The 19,551-nt window shown below is 36.7% G+C and overlaps 1 long non-coding RNA gene across 4 annotated transcripts; it reads right to left on the reverse strand.

The window, feature by feature from the left end:
• Positions 1-10,316: 10,316 nt before the first annotated feature.
• Positions 10,317-18,494, reverse strand: LOC147764334 (uncharacterized). Of its 4 annotated transcripts, XR_015331862.1 has the most exons (9): positions 17,900-18,494; positions 17,223-17,285; positions 16,960-17,142; positions 14,969-16,879; positions 14,376-14,558; positions 14,003-14,148; positions 13,308-13,701; positions 12,598-12,697; positions 10,317-12,127 (listed from the first exon to the last, which is right to left on the reverse strand). It is a non-coding gene; the product is annotated as an uncharacterized LOC147764334 (long non-coding RNA). The 4 variants fall into 4 exon arrangements; XR_015331860.1 differs by lacking the exon at positions 17,900-18,494 and having other exon boundaries at positions 17,223-17,893; XR_015331861.1 differs by lacking the exons at positions 16,960-17,142; positions 17,900-18,494 and having other exon boundaries at positions 14,969-16,827; positions 17,223-17,893.
• Between the last annotated feature and the right edge of the window lie 1,057 nt (positions 18,495-19,551).

Here is a 19,551-nt window from a genome sequence, read left to right on the forward strand (position 1 = left end):
CGTGTGCGCGGCTTAATGATTTTGAATGGGCCATAATTGCATTGTTTACAACAATATTTTCACATCAATGGTCAATAAAGCATACTGATATACTAAGGTCACTTAAACATGCATCTTTTATGAGTTTATTTAGTAACTGTAAGTAACTTAGGCCCCATTCCCGTAGACAACATCGGTCTACTTGGATCGACCCAACTCTGCCGGGGCTCTCGCTGACTGCAATCAGGTTAACACAATAACACGTCTCCTCCAGGCGTTTATAAGACACTTTTGGGTTGTTTTTGGTAAGTGACCAAGTTAATTTTCTGGCAAGTGTAACATATACTGTCAGGCTTATATTCAGTGCGGATTTACTTGGAAAATGAATTGCAAAATGTACATGTAGATTTAGATCCAATGTTTCAGAAATTGAATGGTAGGTGTTTTTCAGCCTTTCTCACACATTCTTAATAAGGCATTTATGTATTGATTCTTCCACAGGAGTATCACGTTTGCCATTTTAATTTGCAAACAGATCCCTTTTTTATAGTAGAATATGTTGATAATATCGAATTATATATAGTAGAAAGTTTTTGAAAAAGGATATCTGTACTAAAAAATAATTTATGCCAATGGTTTTGCGTTTCATGTTCATCAGCATGAAATTTCAATTTTTCCCTCAAGGCCTGACCAAGACTTGAAATTTTGCCATACTCTTCCACTTTGACATTGCAATTTAAGTTTAATATTATGCAGCAAAGGCGAGGATAAAGTGTAAAACTTAAATAAACAAGGCAGCAAAGCTGTCAAATGTACAGACAAAAACAGAAAATAAAGATGCAAAATAGGTAATTTTGTCAATTTTGATGCAATAATAAATAATCCTTATAATAGCACTGTCAGTCAACACTGAATTTTAATCATGCACAACAGGTAACATGGTCAATAACAGGAGTGGACTCAGAGATATTGCAAAATTTACCTGCATAATTATCACTGCTTCCTTATTATTAATCTAGCAGACTGGCTTAATCTTTGGGAGTTTACAGGGAAATATCAACAACTGTGCTTTATGTAATCTCATTTAATTACCTATTAATTAGGCAAATGACTTTATAACTCTGAACTTAGCTTAGTGATACCCAAGGGAAATTTACAGACTGACCCTCTCAAAGGTCTTTCAGGCCCATAAGTCACATCTTAAGAAAAGCACAAAGTATTAATGCACAAAATAGGATGCTGTCAATTCTGATGCAATAATATATTACGCTTAACTGCAAAGTCAACATCAAATTTAAATTATGCAAAACAGGTAATACCGATGAAAGTAAAAGCAGGCCCATGAGAGTTCAAGTTCATACTTAGAAAATGCCAGAATGAGAAAAATGAGAATTTCACAAAAAGTTGCGTTAATTCAATAAAAAATGATAATACAATAGAGCTGGTTTTCTTATTTGAGCAGTATGTCAATCCTAAGAATCATTCTTTTAAGCTAAAAAAAATAATAAGTAACACAGTTTGCTGTTTATCATAACGTTTGTGATGACAGTGCACGAAGTTGGCTTTTTGTCAATTTTGATGCAATATTACATAATGATTAACTATAATTACCACCATTTATTTTTATTGATAACGTGGTCATTTAGAAAATTTGATTACCACTGGGCTTCATGACCATGGGAGTTCCAAGTCCCACATTGAAAATGCCAATATATGAAAGATAACAACTTCACAAACATGTACAACAGAAAAAGAAACCAATTAGATTGCTTTTCCAACACAGGCTGCATTTTAGACCTGTGTTTCTTTCCTGTAAGTTTTAAGAAGAGTAAGTAACATGTTTCTTCTTTAATGGTCACTATAAAAGCAGTGTCCAAAATAGAGGTTTCTTCATTTTCGTTGCAATATTACATAATGCATAATGACCATCAATTTTAATAATGAAATAAAATTATCATGGATATTCAGACTAGCAAAGGTCTTCAAACCCATGGAAGTTCAAAGTCACACCTTGAAAATGTCGATATGTGAAAAATTTAAGGATGAGTGCAGATAACCATTGGCAAAGTGCCCATCGTCAAATTTTTAAAATAATTTGCTATTATAAAGTTTATGCATATATTTGTTGTGTGAAAAAATATTATTTGGTTTGAGGCATCGTTTGAGGCATCGTATTTTTAATGAGTAATATGTGGGGGTGGAGGTAACCAGATTTACCTGTTGTATGCAGTCTAATATGAATCAGAGCAAGTTATTTCAGCATATATATTGCATAAATAATTTTTTCTAATGAAACTTGTCTTGTGGTGAAAAAAAGAGGTATATGTTAAATAATTGCGATGTGGCACAAGTAAATGGGAAAGTAATTGTTTTTTTTTTGTTTGTTTGTTTGTTTCTTTTTTTTAATCCTAGAGAAGAGAGGGAGGGGTGGTGTATTACAATATTTTCTCACAGAAACCATCACTGATTTCACTTAACTGTATAAAAGTCTTGTAACTAGAAAAACTTGTATCAGCGTATTTATTAATTTTATATAACTTTTCTCACAGACCAGCATTTGTTGGTCTAAATAATTATATTGTTAACCAATACACATTTTGTACAAAGCCCTATAGAATAGTAAAAAATGCTAAAAGCAAAAGGCTGTTACAGTAACACAAAAAAATCATGTGTTAAAGCACTCTAAACACCTATTTGGAATGTTTCCATTAACCATACAATAAACAAGGTATAAATTGTACCAAAATAATGATAAGGTAAAAGTAAAAACTAAACGAAAATATACTACACATAATAACAGTAATGGCCAATAATCTGTATGACAATGAAAATAAATCACCTAAAAAGTACTTCATATATGATAATGTATGTGATAAAGACCTTTTATAGAAAGCAATGCAAGAGTTATTTTATACAAAATATATAAATATGAGAATAAAAAATGTATAATAAACAATAGATAATTAATCAGATGGGATGTCGGAAACACTTTCTGCCTCGCTTATACTCTCACCACTTGATGTTGGTAAATGCAAGAAGTTATAATGAGACTCTTTATAACTTGGTAAATGTGAGGCATCCTTGCTCCCTACCTCCCCCCCCCCCCCACGCACACACACACAAACACACACGCGAAAGTTTTTTTAAACCATGCCAGTTCTGAACTGTGAATAGGGGAACTATGGGTCGCTGCATGCCATCTTCTTTCAAACAAATCAAAGAAATGTTAAAATATTTAAGCAATTATAAATAGTAACTAAAACATTTTAATTTTAAAAATCACACCAAGCATATTATCTTTTCGTTATCCTTTCTCCTTGCAAAATCAAAGCAACCAAAAAACTGGACAACTCCACATAAATATTAATAGCAAAAATGTATTATCACTTTATCTTTATTGTCATCATCTGTGAAACAAGATATGAAATGAAAGTTTCTTCAAAGTGCATTGTGGATCAGTGTATATTGTGGATAAGTGTTCCAGTGTACGCGGACAAGGTCGTTCAATGACGGCCTGGGGCAGGTTAGTAAACTTCAAGTTGATATCATGTCAACAAGATGCAAGGACACTGTCAATCACAATTAGGGGAGAGGCATGCGTGGTTTCCCTTCAAAAACTATTATAGCCTAACATTGATTCTTCCCTCCGAAGTAATTGTGTGATTTTTTTCTTTTTAAACAAAAAAGTTAAGGTATGAAAACGCTGAATGTATTTCAAACGTAGGTGTATATACAATACAAATAATGAAATCTGTGTCTCACTCTCACACGACACCCCCGCGTCCAAACTGACAGGATGGTGGCGACAGCAACGCCCCCAGTCGACAATCTAAGATTGGAAGTCTATGAGCGATAGATTAATTAATGCCAAATTTCCGCATGACAACGATTTATAGACTCCCGGGAATTATTTTCCCTCAACGCTCTTTGTCGCGCTGGCGGTCAATGCAGCATTTATTTCAAAACAAGTTGACCGCAAATTAAGCACGATTTTGCACCTTCAAGTTCCGTGTCACGTTTTCATATCATGCATCTTTTATTTCTACTAGTATTCTCTGCCCAAAATGCGTAAAAAAAGAGAGTTATCTTACCAGGTTGTTTAGAAAACTTCTTTTTCCTCCGACTACACGTCTTCTCTCCCGTTCACCTCCAGGTTAAAATGACCACTCAGCTTCGCTTCTAACACCACTACACGTCACTTCCGGGCACAATCAGTCTTCTCCGATTCCCTTCTTAATCGAGTTATTCTTTTCCATCCACCATTTTTCATCGTGGTACACATTCAACTCACTTTCCCATTTTATTTCACTTTTTGGTCTAAAATACAAACTAGTAACAAAGGTATTGTATGTAGGTCTTACTCCCTTTTGATTTCTCATCAGAACTTCTAGAAATTTTGGTCTAAATGGAATATTCATATAGATATCAATGTTTTTCTTATTTCTAATCATTTTCTCGATGCACTGTACAATACCATAAAACATTGTGAATGGTGGGTAGAAATCAAATTTACTACAAAAATTGGCATAATTTAAACAATTATTATTTTCATCTACAAAATCAATTACACGTACTATTCCTTTCTCATGCCACTTCTTGTAATAACTTGTTTTACTATTGATTTTAATCATGTTATTAAACCATACCCCTTGATAAAACTCTAAATCAGCCTTATCCATTATTTGTCTAAATTTATAGAATGCTCGAAATACATCTTTCCAAAATCTATTGGTGGTTTTCTTTTCAATGTGCTTTATATATTCCTGTCCAAAATTCACAAGATCCCTAAAATTGTATGATAAAGTATCTAACAACAATTGATGCCAGGGGCGTAACCAGACCTTTAAAAATTGTACGCACAGATTTTGAAAATTCCCAGGTACGATTATATTCCTTGAAAAATACACTGAATTAATGGAGAATAATATCATGGTTGGCTAAAAAAATTGTACGCACAGTGCATCCGTGCGTATGCCTGGTTACGCCCCTGGATGCCATGATGTTATACTAATACAGCCCATCATTCTTCTCAACCACGAAATTTTCAAGCTATCAATAAACCATTTGACTGAAATCATACGTAATCCACCATGCTGGTAATCTTGAATTAATGTATTTCTTGCTATTCTATCCTTCTTATTGTTCCATATGAAATTAAAAAATGCACTTTCTAAATCCTTTATATGTTCTTCACTCAAATTAGGTAGGCTTATAAACAGATGTGTTAATTTAGACAGCATTATTGATTTAACTACAGTAATTTTTCCTGAAACACTTAATAGTCGCCTTGACCAGGACTTTATCAATTTTTTAATATCCTTTACCTTGTTTTCAAAATTTAATTCAACCATGTTAACCAAGTCTACAGTAAATATAATTCCAAGAAAAGTAAACGGTTCTTGGGACCATTTGATTCCATAGTTCGCATTAAAATTTCTCACCGTAAATCTTAATGGTCCAATTTTAATGCAGCATGTTTTTTGGTAATTTGGCTTTAAACCGGAAAACTTAGCAAATTGGTCTATTAGTGAAAGTGTGTTTTTTAATGACTTTTCTGTTCCATCCAATAATATTGCAGTATCATCCGCATACTGCATTATCTTATATTCTTTATTTCTAATTTTAATGCCCTTGACTGTTCTACTTTTTCTAAACATAGCACCCATTATCTCTACGCATAACAAAAATAAATATGGGGAGATCGGATCCCCCTGTCTACACCCACGATATATTTTAAAAAAAGATGAGGCATTGCCACCCTGAATCGCACATAGCTTAAAATTAGTAAAAAATATATCAATCCACTTCTTTATATTTTCCCCAAAGTTGAAAAAACTTAAGACCTTCCTAATAAAATTCCAAGATATTGAATCATATGCTTTCTCAAAATCGACCATTAAAACTAGGCCTGGTGTGCTATTTTCATTGCAAACATGTATGATATCATATAAAAGTCTTGTGTTCTCACCCAAATATCTACCCGCCATAAAACCCTTTTGATTTTCGTGTATTAATTTAGGGAGAAACGGTTTGATTCTGTTAGCAATTATTCTAGATAAAATTTTATATGTGACATTTAATAGACAAATCGGTCTCCAATTTTTTATAAATTCCCGTGGTTTGTCTCCCTTGGGTAGTATTGATATCACACCAAATTTTTGCATTGGGGAAAGTTCACCTTTTTTAAAGGTCTCAATAAATGATCGATGCAGAAAATGTCAATGTCAACCCAGAAAAATTAAAAAAATTCAGGAGAAAAGCCATCACATCCAGGGGCTGAATCATTATTAAAACATTATTAAAATATTACCACACATATTTATGATAAATGTATGCATATTTGTAATAACTAAATTTTGTCATTTGCTACGGGAATGGGGGGGGGGGTCTTAAAAATAAAAATTTTGGGCCGCAATTCCCACAGCAAATATGAAGGAGTACCAGTAGATAAGGCCGGTGCCATGAAACTGAGGGTCCGTGTGACAGAAAGTCCGTCCTCCATATAGTTAGGGTTAGTTTGACCTAAGTAGGTCAAAATCTAGGGCGAGGCTCACTTGTACAAATGAATGGGAAGCGGACTCTCTGTCATGGGGGACTTTCTGGTACATGTCACCGGTGATGGCACAGAAATGGGAAAATTCTTGGTTTTGTCTAGTTTTGCTTGCATTATACATTTATATAAAATCTGATTCTCAAAATAAATGCAATCGGCAAGTATTATGCTACAGGGATGGGAGTGAGGTGTTCTTAAGAATAAAAGAATTGGGCCTTAATTCCCTCAGCAAATATAAAATAGTGCCAGTAGATAAGGACAATAATGGCACAAGGATGGAAAAAATCTTGGTTTTGTCTAGTTTTGCTTGCTATATGCATTTATATAAAAAATTGGGCCTCAATTCCCACAGGAAAAAAAAAAAAAAAAAAAAAAAAAAAAAAAAAAAGAAAGAAAAAAAGAATAGTGCCAGTAGATAAGGATAACAATGGCACAGGAATGGGAAAAAACTAGTTTTTTTCTCGTTTTACTTGTGTTATAGTCAAGAACATATACATTTATACACAATGTACCCCTTCGTTAACATTAAGAGGTGTTGGGTTCTTAAATCTACAGTGGGATTTATTTAAGTAAGATAGTTACTTCTCTAATTTGACTCAGGAAAGTCTAGGTAACGGCTCGAGTTATTCCTGGGGCTCCGTAACTTAAATGCAGATGCGTATTAACCTCTTTCATCTTTTGCGGAAATACGAAGTGCGCATGACAGGAACCGCGCGCCACAGGGGTCATAGTGGTCCTCTGCTGTTTCCAGCATGGCTATGCTAGGTGTAGATGATGTACAAGGTGCGCGTATAAAAAGGTCGTATGAAGCGTGCATTGATTTCTGTCAAACTAAAAAGGTGGCTGAAGCACAGAAATGCGTAAACTGTAGGCAAGAAACAGCTATTTGGACGGAGAATCAAGCAATTAAATATTTTCTTTCTCAGTTTAGATACGATGCGCTTTACAACTAGACTTCACCTAAGCGTTCGAGCCTTGGCTGTACTTTCAATAGTGATGACGAACAAAAGCTTCGGAGTTCTTTTAAATGCTTCCGATAATAAAGATATGCGAAAAAGACTCGTTATTTTTTTATATATAAAATCAAAATAGCCAGTAGACTCGTACACAGCTTTCAAGAGTGTGGACAGGTGCGCAGACCTACGTCTTCACAATTTTGTACATGTATATATGCAAGCTGTGGCGATATCACCTCATGTACCGGCAGTGTCAATTCATTACGATTTTTATGTCTTGTTTGAAGGATATCTTAATAGATTTTTAAAGTGATAAAATGAAAAGATTTCCTGCATTGTTTGACTCGTAGCTACTGTGTATACAGGTAAAACTGACACGCAGATCGTTCGTCGGTGAACTGATTAAATCGTTTGGTACCTGATGAGGCATCAGGTGTTACTTGTTCAATTGTTCGGTAAGGCGGGCGGCCACAACTACGACCTTTCCTCTGTAATTAAAACCTTTTAAGTGTTAAATGGGTGAGACAGGAATTCTCGACTCTTTCCCAGACGATAATTAAAGTTTACCGTGTCTTACTCTAGTATATGTACAAAATTTACGACAGGTAAAAAATGTCAGAGTTCGGAGTTCTTTTAAATGCTTCCGATAATAAAGATATGCGAAAGAGACTCGTTATTTTTTTATATATAAAATCAAAATAGCCAGTAGACTCGTACACAGCTTTCAAGAGTGTGGACAGGTGCGCAGACCTACGTCTTCACAATTTTGTACATGTATATATGCAAGCTGTGGCGATATCACCTCATGTACCGGCAGTGTCAATTCATTACGATTTTTATGTCTTGTTTGAAGGATATCTTAATAGATTTTTAAAGTGATAAAATGAAAAGATTTCCTGCATTGTTTGACTCGTAGCTACTGTGTATACAGGTAAAACTGACACGCAGATCGTTCGTCGGTGAACTGATTAAATCGTTTGGTACCTGATGAGGCATCAGGTGTTACTTGTTCAATTGTTCGGTAAGGCGGGCGGCCACAACTACGACCTTTCCTCTGTAATTAAAACCTTTTAAGTGTTAAATGGGTGAGACAGGAATTCTCGACTCTTTCCCAGACGATAATTAAAGTTTACCGTGTCTTACTCTAGTATATGTACAAAATTTACGACAGGTAAAAAATGTCAGTCTTTCGGTCTGACAAGTATGAAAATTTTGTCAAACTGAAACAAAAACAAAATTATAGCAAGAGGCCAAATTATTTGATTTTTACATGTTTTCATGCGTATTTTCATCGTTTTCAATCACAGACAATTAAATCATTCAAATAAAGTGTTTCCCACACATTTCATACTTTTCAACTATCTAAGACAGTTAAATATACGTAGGCCTACTTTAATACTAAGCATATTTGTATTTCTTTACAAATACGTTGTTGGATTATGTTTATTATCCATTTTGTCTTTACCATACATGTATCATGTACGTGTAGCTTACAGAAAGGCTTTTCTGCATTTTTTGTATTTTCCAATTCTCTTGTCATTGAGTTCAGAAATAAATAACTTTTTATTTCGCCGATAACGCGTTCAACAAGAGCCGATGTACTTTCTTCTTCGTATGTCTCTGTTGATTTTGATAATATGAGCCCCGTTTGTACAAATCAGTAATACGTATACGGGACTGAATACATAATAATAAAAATTTTATTAACGTCTCACGTTAAAAAAAATAGAACCCACCCTGCTAAGGGTTATTAGAGACTAAAACCTGTGATGGGCCTACAACATTTAAAATGATCACTTATCAATAAAACACACACAAAAAGGATATTACATACAAAACTTTTCAAACCTTCTCTTTGTTGTTACACAAAAAGTCGTGAAAGTTCTTGAATTTTTTGTAAGTAGAATCCCCGTGTAAAACTTCACAGCTTTTACTTTCTTTTTCCATAATCTCATGCTTGAAGTCTTTTCTTAATTTTTAGGCCCCGGCCTATTCTTCGATTTTTTCTTCAAATCTTTATAATGTTTTTTTTCTCGCATTTTTTACCCCCGAGTTCTATTTGCCGATAGTTCGTTATATCCGTTGTTTAACTAAGCATTTCTGTTTTTTATAAAGCACCGTTGATCTCCTAATATTATAGTTTTTCTTCCCGCCTTCGAAATGTTCAGCGCAAACGCGGTGCCCTGCTTTTGATCCAAACCTGCTATATTTTCCTTTCTTTCTACCATATTTTTCATTCTAACGGGTTTGTTGGGAACTTATTAAACCTCATGTGTCGATCTCGCTTACTGTTATTGTAGTAGCGGGACAAAAAGCACGTAAACCCAGCCATGGTTTTTAGCACCGCTGTAAGTGTTTCGACGTAGCAGGGCTCCCCTACCCACAATGCAATTTCCATTTCCGGAAAAGATGAAAAAGGCTAATTGCGAACGGCGATATCACATAGAGGCTACAGTGTATTACATGGGGCGAGCATGGGCAAGTAATATAATGGAATCGAGACGCTTGCGCTCGGTCGCAATGCGCGCTGCTTTCGAGTTACGGGGCCCGGGAGAGCAAAGTAACGCAGCACCACAGCTTTGTATCCAAAAACCAAAATTCAACTCATTACCTGGACATCGGCTAGTTTTATGGAAGAAATTGGAGTGACAGAAATAGTGACGAGATTGTAAAAGTTTAAGTGAGAGGCGAAAGAGGATAATTTCTACTAATGATTAAACGAGCATACATGCGAGTCCATTTAAATTTATTTGCAAGTCTCACTTTTTTTTAGCGATCTGTACACGACCACTTTTTTTACAAAAAAAAAAAAAAAAAAAGAAAGAAAGAAAATTATAGAATATTTTTTATTCAACTATTATGTACAATTTTGAATATTTACAGTCGATTTAAAAAGGACTAATAATCAGTAATGAACTATGTAAACGCAACGAATTAATACATAGCAGTATTATCAAAAGTTCTAAGATTTTCCATCGTCTTCATCTAGCGTCGGAACGCACACAGTCCGATAATGCAGGTCTTGTGGTCGGAAACTGGTACCAGATGCTCTCGGGCCGTGGGGAAAAACCCGTCTAAACCCTTCGTGGGGAATGCCGGGAAAGTGCCCACGCATGGATAATTCGGTCCTTATAACATGACGAAATCGGTTTCTATTGGCACGGCGCTGCGTACAGTTCAAGAATCGTCCCGTTTTAGACAGCATTGTGTGACGGAATAACCTTTGTGTTGACTAACTATTCTCTATATATACTATACACGAGGTGAAGCATAAAAACTTATTAAAGTAATTCTTACAGAAAAAGGCACTGAAGCCAATAAAAAACTAACAAGAGACATAACAATTAAACAGAATCATTTTGACTTTATCTTGGAGAATTAAAACCATAAATAAAGTTAATCATTTTACAACTGCAAGCATCTTTCAAAACTTGATTATAGTTCTCTTTATGATAGAATGCAAACAGATTCAAGTAATATGATTATAACTCGGGAATATCAATGATTTCAACTAAACTTTGATATATAATTCGACTTAAAATACCAGGTTTCTAAAATGTAAATTTGCACTGAAATCGCAACTACCTGCATGATACAAGTACAGAATAAAGCAAGCTTGCTTCAAAATATTTCGAATCTCACATTACACTGTATGACCGCCCATGTAAATTTCAATCTGAATTTTTTTGATCCGGAGAAAAGGTGCATATGTGATGAAGTGGATGTATTTGTCAAGTATAACACTTGAGAAAATCTGAATATTAGTAATGTGATCTCTATCTTGAGAGATGACAGCATCTCTCAAGAAGAGCAGACTGTACAAAAAATATAATGATATATTTTCTCACACGTAAAATATTTCATTACAGATTTTGCACAATCTATCAATGTAAAATCTCTTCATGTAAAAGCGTTTACATGAAGTCAGATTTTACAAAGATGTGAGGGTTTGTTAGTAAGGTTAGTGTGCAGGTTAAGACCTTTTCAAATGCCATACTGACAAACAACTCCACATCATCAAAAGCACAAATTTGAAAAATGACCATCTCAGATTGAAACAAAACACAGACGACCACAAGTGGTGGGAATGTTTTTGTGAGCAAAAAACTATCTGCATTCAGAATGTGGATAAAGCAACTCTATATTCAAATTTATTAATATAATAATTATAGCAACTGTAGAGGTAGACTTTTCCTACAGAAGCACACATCTTATTCAATTGATCTTGTATGGAATGAAGAATTATCTTGAACCTCAGTTTTCTCTTCTGTTATTGAAATAAAATGGTTCACTGCATAAGGCATAAAATACAAATGAAATTTGATGCAATTTCACCTTGACATGTTTGTGACCCATGAACCCCAAATATTCTCAGCATCCAAAAGACTGATACATTATTAGACTGTATTCCCACTACATTCAGTACTGTATATTGCCTTCATTACCATTCCACATTCTTTATATTTGTTTGCAGAGCAAGCCGTGTCCTTCAACACCAAAACTCGTGGGATGTCCGAGCATCCATGAAAGTGTCCACAGGGCTCCTTGCTAACGCTGTCCAGTGTTCAACATTTGGTCTTGGGTCGACGTTATCTGACATCATGCAGGCGTAATTATTGGAAAACTTCCAATTCGTAGCCTACAAATGAAATCCAACTTTTACTCAAAAGTATGAAAAGCTATATCGAAAGCTTGCAGTAACTGCAACAAAGAAAGTATATCACTGGTATTTACACACCGTTAACATTAATGAAAAGCTTGGTTCTTAAAATGATCAGAGCGTTATTTCCAAATGTACAGTGAAATATGCTTCCTTTATTGAAATATATATATCAACTTTTTAGAGTAAGTAGACAGCAGTCTTCAAAAAATAGATTATTTCAAACATTTGACAAAAAAGTAAGAAAAGATGTTGCTATATTGAATATTGTAATGTTAGCCTCCATGTTAAATTGTTGACTGTCTGTGCTACTTCTAATTCTACTGTTTGTTTACATAGGATATAGTTTTTGATCACTGTCAATAATAAGAAATGCCATAATACACCAATAATAATACTTAAAAAAATCAGAACCACTTTTCTTAAGTTGTTGATCCCCAATAACTTACAAAGTTATCTGTATAAAGATCCCTCAATCCTGAAGAAGTGTTTCATCTGGAGGTTTGGTAGTTGCAATCTTCATTTTTAGAATCCGCCACTTTTGGTAGCCTGCAAATTTAAATTATTACTTCAAAATGTAATAAAAGTCAACCATTTGTATATGAAATGTGTTTTTAAAGTTTCAGCAGTTTGATGGGAAATAAATATAAAAAGCACTTTTGTCACAAACTTGGAAAAAACATTCAAGCGAAATATTTTGACATGCCACTGGCGACCTTCAGACTTAATGTCACAATGGGGTATTGCACAAATTAGTTTTAACGAAGGAAAAGGAACACTAACAGCATTTAAACGACTCTACTCAAAGACAAGTTTAAGTAAAGCCTGAACAATCTAGATCCAGCGGGAGGAGTGTACTAGTATTCCATTAAGTGTTTAATTTGTGAAGGATTTCTATGGGAGAGACAAAGAGAAAGTTGAACGTTAGAGTTAAAGAACACGGGAAGGAATAAGAAAGGGTACCCGAAGAGGGAAAAATACACTACAGCCCAAGGTAGCCTTCTGCTACAACGAACCATCACAAAAAAACATTGATTGAGAGTGCCAAGATTCTACAAAAAGAAAGTGACTGGAGAACAAGAGGCGTAAAGGGAGGCATATAAACCAGGAAAATGCCTAACAATCTGAACAATATAGAGAGATGGAAATAAATACTCACTTCTACGGTGGCCTTTTATTACCACAACCACAGCACTGGAGGTGCGGGTGGTAGCTGCTAGTATACAATTTCTGGACCAGTGACAACGTCCCGGAGTCACATTGGTGGTGGGTGTTGGGGGCGGTAGCTCCAAGTAATCTGGACCAGTAACCACGCCCTGGAGTCACATTGGTGGTGGTGGGTGGTGGGGGCGGTAGCTCCAAGTAATCTGGACCACTGACCACGCCTCGGAGTCACATTGTTGGTGGTGGGTGGTGGGGGCGGTAGCTCCAAGTAATCTGGACCAGTGACCACGCCCCGGAGTCACATTGGTGGCGGTGGGTGGTGGGGGCGGTAGCTCCAAGTGATCTGGACCATTGACAACGTCCTGCAGAATATTGAGACTGTTGAGGATCTGAAAGTTGACGAATGGCATGTCAAAATATTTTGTATGAATGATAAGGTTTTTCCACATCTGTGACAAATTAAAAGAGCTTTTTACCTGTGAAAAATGAGCACTGAATTTGCTAGAGTAAATTGTAAATAGAAAACAAATACCTGCACCGAGTGACAGGTCCCAAACATTCTTAAAACAATTGTCTAAGACCTTGCACAAAATGCTCAGTTTGTTGGAGTTGCACTGATAAAAGATTTGTATTATCTATACAATGAATGACAATCTAGTTCATTTACCCTTATCCTGTCCCATAACTTACCTTGAATACTCTCTAATCACAACTACTGAAGGGCTCTTGAAACACTATATGATATAGCTGACATGGCTTTCTCCATTTTAGCCTTGTTAACCTTGTTAAAATGGACCGTCATCAGGACAGGCGCTCGCCAATGCTATCTGCCTCAACTACAAAATAAAAAATTATAAGTCAAAAGTTTCCCTCTTTACTTCTCCCACCCAAATCCAATCTACTAACCATAAATATCTTAATCCTAGGAGTGGGTCATGGGTAAAAGACATTGCCTTCTGAATGTGAGCTGTCAAATTATTGTGGCTAACGGTTTTTAGTTTTTCAAGGTATGAAAAATCACTTAAGTGTTTTGTTTTCCCCCAAAAACATGAGTGATATGTACCTTTTAAGGCTTGATAGGTTTCCATCTCTGTGAAACGCCATATGCTTCTGATGCTCCCCCATGCAGCCCCCTAACATACAGACCATGGCAGGACTCAACCATGCACCAAGGATTGAATGTGACCCTCTTCTTGCACCTCTTTCAAAAAAGCGGGTCTTTATCAGGAATTGCCCTAATTGAGTTCTGTAAATAGAAAGGAAAATTTGATTGGTTTTCAAAAATTGTATATCAAAAGCAGTCTGCAGCCAGAAAAATTGTTGGAATCGGTAGATTTCCAGAATGTGTCAATTTGGTGACATGGCTGTTAGATTTTTTCTATAAGTATGAAGAAGAGCTTTAGATTTATTTTAAATGTAACTGTTACATCATGATTCGAGAAAAATGTCAAGGTCTTGTTAATACAAATATTAATGCAATCCAGTCTAGTCCTATTGAACTTTGTATTCGAACCAGTGAATCAAGATTCAGACATCTCTATCTAGTTTTTAGGAAAGAAGGTGGACTGAATGGCCAGTAGGGTGAAAAGTTTATGGCACAGACTGCTGCTGAAAAATTAATTTTAGTGTATTGTTCTCGCCAGTAACACGGGTTACCTTGCAGGTTTTTCCGCCTCAGTGAAACACCATATGCTTCAGACGCTTCTCCAATGCAGCCTCTTCAACAGACCGTGGCAGGACTCACTGGCACCAAGGATTGAGGGATGTATCGGAAGTGTGCACGTGGCCCTCTTCTCCTTGCAGTTGCCATGAAACGTTGGACAGGACTCGCTGGACACTTCCTAGTGCAGCCACCTCGTAGACAGACCATGGCAGGACTCGCTGGACGCTTCCCCAGTGCAGCCACCTCGTAGACGGACCATGGCAGGACTCGCTGGACGCTTCCCCAGTGCAGCCACCTCGCAGATAGACCATGGCAGGACTCGCTGGACGCTTCCCCAGTGCAGCCACCTCGCAGATAGACCATGGCACGACTCGCCGGACGCTTCCTTAATGCAGCCACCTCGTAGACAGGCCATGACAGGACTCGCTGGACGCTTCCCCAGTGCAGCCACATCAAAGAGACAGACCATGGCAGGACTCGCTGGCACCAAGGAATGGTCAAAGTAGCTTAAGTGTAGATGTGGGACGTCTCCTTGCAGTTGTGTTCTGTCAACAGAAAGAAAAATGAATTTATGACTTTTCATACTATGTCAGCAGTCTGCAGTCAGGCTTACCTTTAAGTGGCTTCCATCTCATTGAAACACCATATGACAAGACTCGCTGGACGCTTCCCCAGTGCAGCCACCTCGTAGACAGACCATGGCAGGACTCGCTGGACGCTTCCCCTGTGCCGCCACCTCGTAGACAGACCATGGCAGGACTCGCTGGACGCTTCCCCTGTGCAGCCACCTCGTAGACAGGCCATGGCAGGACTCGCTGGACGCTTCCCCAGTGAAGCCACCTCGTAGACAGACCATGGCACGACTCGCTGGACGCTTCCCCAGTGAAGCCACCTCGTAGAGAGACCATGGCAGGACTCGCTGGCTCCAAGGGATGGTCGAAGTAGCTCAAGTGTAGATGTGGGTTGTCTCCTTGCAGTTGTGTCCTGTAAACAGAAATAAAAACGAGATTAGATTTCTTTCATTTCTCAAACTTCCCTTCCAAAAAGAAAAAAAGATTACATACCTTAAGGAGTGTAGTCGAAGTCCCACAGGTGGCGCCCATCATCTTCTATGTCCTGTAAACAGAAATAAAAACGAGATTAGATTTCTTTCATTTCTCAAACTTCCCTTCCAAAAAGAAAAAAAGATTACATACCTTAAGGAGTGTAGTCGAAGTCCCACAGGTGGCGCCCATCATCTTCTATGTCCTGTAAACAGAAATAAAAACGAGATTAGATTTCTTTCACTTCTCAAACTCCCCTTCCAAAAAGAAAAAAAGATTACATACCTTAAGGAGTGTAGTCGAAGTCCCACAGGTGGCGCCCATCATCTTCTATGTCCTGTAAACAGAAATAAAAACGAGATTAGATATCTTTCATTTCTCAAACTCCCCTTCCAAAAAGAAAAAAAGATTACATACCTTAAGGAGTGTAGTCGAAGTCCCACAGGTGGCGCCCATCATCTTCTATGTCCTGTAAACAGAAATAAAAACGAGATTAGATATCTTTCATTTCTCAAACTCCCCTTCCAAAAAGAAAAATAGATTACATACCTTAAGGAGTGTAGTCGAAGTCCCACAGGTGGCGCCCATCATCTATGTCCTGTAAACAGAAATAAAAACGAGATTAGATTTCTTTCATTTCTCAAACTCCCCTTCCAAAAAGAAAAAAGATTACATACCTTAAGGAGTGTAGTCGAAGTCCCACAGGTGGCGCCCATCATCTTCTATGTCCTGTAAACAAAAAATAAAAACGAGATTAGATTTCTTTCATTTCTCAAACTTCCCTTCCAAAAAGAAAAAAGATTACATACCTTAAGGAGTGTAGTCGAAGTCCCACAGGTGGCGCCCATCACCTTCTATGTCCTGTAAACAGAAATAAAAACGAGATTAGATATCTTTCACTTCTCAAACTCCCCTTCCAAAAAGAAAAAAAGTTTACATACCTTAAGGAGTGTAGTCGAAGTCCCACAGGTGGCGCCCATCATCTTCTATGTCTTGTAAACAGAAATAAAAACGAGATTAGATTTCTTTCATTTCTCCAACTCCCCTTCCAAAAAGAAAAAAGATTACATACCTTAAGGAGTGTAGTCGAAGTCCCACAGGTGGCGCCCATCATCTTCTATGTCCTGTAAACAGAAATAAAAACGAGATTAGATTTCTTTCATTTCTCAAACCCCCCTTCCCAAAAGAAAAAAAGATTACATACCTTAAGGAGTGTAGTCGAAGTCCCACAGGTGGCGCCCACCAGTTTGCAGTCTGCTTCCTGGACCTGTAATAAAAAGAAACCTGGAAAGCATGGGAATATGCAATGACACTACGACTCCAGCCCACGACAGCAAAAAGGTGAAGTATCCTGCGAAGATGACCGAGCGACGATTCCTCGTGGGGAGAAGCGAAGATTTTAGCTGGCCAGCTAAGAGAAACGCCGAATCCACCGTCTAGACGTCTGCGTGTGCAGGGAACAATATGTCGAAGAGCGATGCGTTGACGTAGGATGAGCAGAAGATTCGAAGAAATGGGAGTCGACTCCCGTGTCCTTTGTGCTTGATACAGGGCGCAGCACATGGCATCCGTTCTGTTGCTCTAGATCTGTCCGCTGTTGAGTGAACGCACTTTTAAAATTTTGCGCTTTTATACCTTTGTTGACGTATAGTCACATGATGGCGTTCTTGTTGTCACCAATGGTCAACTTGTTCAAAGGGGATGGCCTTTGATAGTGATGCGCAAAGTTGGTAATAATATCTTATCAACATATACATTTTCTTTTATATTTTATATTTTGATTATTCTGCCTGTCAGTTTGTTTATAATAAGAGTAATAAGTTCTAAGCAATGTCTGTGAAATGTGCAGGCAAATTTGATGAAAATTTCTGAGCAACATACCTTCTCCCTAAAATTTTTATAGGTACGATGTCCGTTAAGCTGGTAGCTGTGAACTTCTCGCAGGCTACTTTAGTGTGCGTGTATTTGAACACTGATCCAAAATGTGGATAATGTAATTTGGCGTAGGGTGACTGCATTTTTGAGGCAGCCTGAGGGAGTATGGTTGTTCTGATTGTAGTGAATTGTAGAGAGACAATTGAAAGTACACTGGACTTAGCATGTTCAGTCACCCAAGTACTCTGAAACACATTTTGTAATCAGCTGACTTGTTATTCTGAAAAATGAAAAAACAAATTATATTGATTTACAAAACTGGAAGATAGAAGCAGTGGATCATATTACTTATGCCAGGCAGAAGAAACGACTGAATGTATATTTTTATATTCAAAACGTCTACTGATTTAGGTAATAATTAATAGCCTGGAAGATAGCAGCAGTGGATCATATTACTAATGCAAGGCAGAAGAAACGAGTGAATGTATATGTCTATATTCAAAACGTCTACTGATTTAGGTAATAATTAACAACTGACGTCTCCCTTCATGGCGTCGGGTTATCAGTACTCCCACACCAGTAACATGAGTTATGAGTTGAGCAGAAACAGAAAAAGATTTTTTATAAAGATAATGCAAGTATATGTGTAGGCCCATTTATCTATTTTTATATTACTAAACGTAAGAATTGTTTGTCCAAGTGAAACTTTACTTACATCAGCCTAGCAACTAAATCTGACGTTTAAACGTCTCCGAAAATAACTAGAATTTTTTGAATAACGCAATAATGCGGCCACCTTCGAGGTGTCGCCCGGTTTTTAAAAATTGAAAAAAGAAACTTTTCGGGGCGTCTTTTGTCGCGGGTCATTATTTTCAGTTGTTTGATGTTTTTTTGTAATATTTTAGCCATTGATAGAATCTATAATTCAGTTACATCCATGATTAGCTAGACGAAATGGTGACAGGGAAAAGTCAAATTTTTTAAAAAACGGCAAAAACTGCATTCTCTTAGAAAGCAATTAGCAAACATTCATTACTGTGAAAAATTCAACCGAAGTTGAAGACAAAATGTGTCAAAAATAAACGTGCATGTCGTAATACCTATTTAAAGCAGTCTAATTTTTGTTAGTATTAAAAACGTGTAAATATTATCCACATAGGATATTTTTAAAGCCTTCGATATTTAAAATATTTAAACTTCCCATACTTTGAGGCATGCATGAGTCGGAAAATGTTTGCATAATTACATAAAAAACTAGAATTATCTCTTTATGTGACCACAGTTTACTCATGTGCTTTACATCATTCCCTTAAACCCTTTCCCAATATCGATTTAAGATATTTTTGACACATTTTGTCTTCATCTGAATCACGTGAACGTTATCAAGTGTCATAAGGCGTACATTACGAAAATATTTAGGTCTTGGAACGTGATTTGATGACTTTTTTAAATGCATATATATACAATTATAAATTCATAATTAAGTTATTTAATATCAAATTATAAGTTCTGACCGAGTTTTAAAATTTATTTTAGGAGGGGTAAAAAACCCCAACCCCATCTAATATATATTGGATACATCCGTAGGCTTATGTCCTTAGAACTAGGCGTACAAAATGCGTCTTCTAGCTAAAGTTATTATTATGGTGTATGTGTAA

The sequence above is a fragment of the Lingula anatina genome, chromosome 1, assembly GCF_051362555.1.
Source record: "Lingula anatina isolate TDL-2025a chromosome 1, LinAna3.0, whole genome shotgun sequence".
Classification (NCBI taxonomy): domain Eukaryota; kingdom Metazoa; phylum Brachiopoda; class Lingulata; order Lingulida; family Lingulidae; genus Lingula; species Lingula anatina.